General features: G+C 41.3%; 1 pseudogene; it reads left to right on the top strand.

Moving 5' to 3' along the window:
• The first annotated feature begins 1,278 nt into the window (after positions 1-1,278).
• Positions 1,279-1,625, top strand: LOC122729657 (annotated as a pseudogene).
• Positions 1,626-1,944: the final 319 nt, after the last annotated feature.

Consider the following 1,944-nt stretch of genomic DNA (forward strand, 5'->3'; position numbering starts at 1 on the left):
TCAGGGTGGTGTGACTTATGCCTGGGGTTGGATTTGGGCTCGGGGCCTCCTGGGTCCAGGGCTGGTGCTTTGTCCACTGTGTCACCTAGCTGACCCATGATGACATCTTTAAAATAAAGTTAAGGGTTAAGAGGAAGAAACTGGAAGAAAGGGAAAGAGAGCAGAAGGGTGTAAAGTAGCTCACATAAAAGAAACAAGAAAAAGCTTATGGAGTGGAGGGGAAAATGGGGAAGGAATGGAGGAGTGATTGAGACTTACTTTCATCATAATTAGCCCAAAGAGGGAATAACAAACACTCAAGTGGGTATTGTAATATATTTTACCCTGAGGGAAAGTGAGAGGGGAAGGGGAAAAGGGGGGGGGAGGGAAGAGAGGTGAAGGAAGAGAGGGCAGATTGGGGGAGGGAGCAGTAAAAAGCAAAACACTTTTGAGGAGGGATAGGGTGAAAGAAGATAGAAAATAGAGTAAATATCAAGGGGAGGAAATAGGATGGAGAGAAATACAGTTAGCAATAGTAACTGTGAAAAAAATGATGAGCAGGATGCTATCAGAAGGACATATGAAAAATGCAAACAATCAACAAAGAAAACTGATGGTATTTGGATAGAGATTGAAGTATAATTTTATTTGTTCGTTCCTCTTTTTAAAGTTATTCTATTTTCTTTCACAATTTGACAAATGTGAAGATTCTTGGCATAACTGTACATGTATGACTTATATTGAATTGCTTGATTCCATAGGGAGGGTTGAGCAGAGAGGGAGGAAGAAAATGTAGAACACAAAGTTTTAAAAAAAACTCAATGTAAAGAAATGATGAGCCGACTGATTTCAGAGAAACCTGGAAGGACTTATATGAACTGATGCTGATATAAGCACAACCAGGAGAATATTGTACACAGTATCAACAATATTGTGTGTTGATCAACTGTGATAGACTTGACTCTTCTCAGCAACACAATGGTCAAAGATAGTTCCAAAGGACTCATGATGGAAAATGCTTTCCAAATCCAAAAACATTAAAAAAGAACTGTGGAATCTAGATGCAGATTGAACCATACTATTTCTTTTATTTTTTCCTTTTTCGAGGTTTTTTTTCCTTTTGCTCTGACTCTTCTTTCACAGCATGATTAATGCAGAAATATGTTTAATGTGATTGTACATATATAACCTATATCAAATTGCTTGCTGTCTTGGGGAGGGGGGAGGGTGGGAGAAAAATTTGAAACTAGCAATCTTATAAAAACAAATGTTAAGCTTTTTCAGCTTCTGACTTACAAGATGACCAAGAAGAGGAGGAACAACGGGCTCGCCAAGAAGGGCCGTGGCCACGTGCATCCCTACCGCTGCACCAACTGCGCCCGCTGCGTGCTCAAGGACAAGACCATCAAGAAGTTCGTCATCCGCAACATCGTGGAAACCGCGGCCGTCAGGGACATTTCCGAGGCCAGTGTTTTCGACTCTTATGTGCTCCCCAAACTGTATGTGAAACTGCATTAATGTGTGAGCTGCGCGATCCACAGCAAGGTAGTGAGGAATCGGTCTTGTGAGGCACGAAAGGATCGGACACCCCCACCCCACTTCAGACTTGCTGGTGCTTCCCCAGACCTCCTCCAAAGCCAATGTAAAGATCTATCTGCCTATCAAAATTCCTGAACTAATCAGTGGAAAATAAAATGGTTGGTTTACCTTAAAAACAAAAAAAACCCCCAAAAAACCCAAAAAACCACAAATGTTGAAAAATAATTTTTTTTTTAAAAATTGGAAAACTTGACAAAAGAAATACGGAAATATCTGGTACAATGGAAAGGACCTGGCCCTGGCGTCAGGAGACTTGGGTTCAAATTACCCCTCTATCTCAACTTCTCTGGGCCTCAATTTTCTCATCTACAAAAGAGCTAGGTGGCACAGTAGATAAAGCACTGGCCCTGGATTTAGGAGGACCTG

This window comes from Dromiciops gliroides, chromosome 5 (genome assembly GCF_019393635.1).
Source record: "Dromiciops gliroides isolate mDroGli1 chromosome 5, mDroGli1.pri, whole genome shotgun sequence".
In the NCBI taxonomy this organism is placed as follows: Eukaryota; Metazoa; Chordata; class Mammalia; order Microbiotheria; family Microbiotheriidae; genus Dromiciops; species Dromiciops gliroides.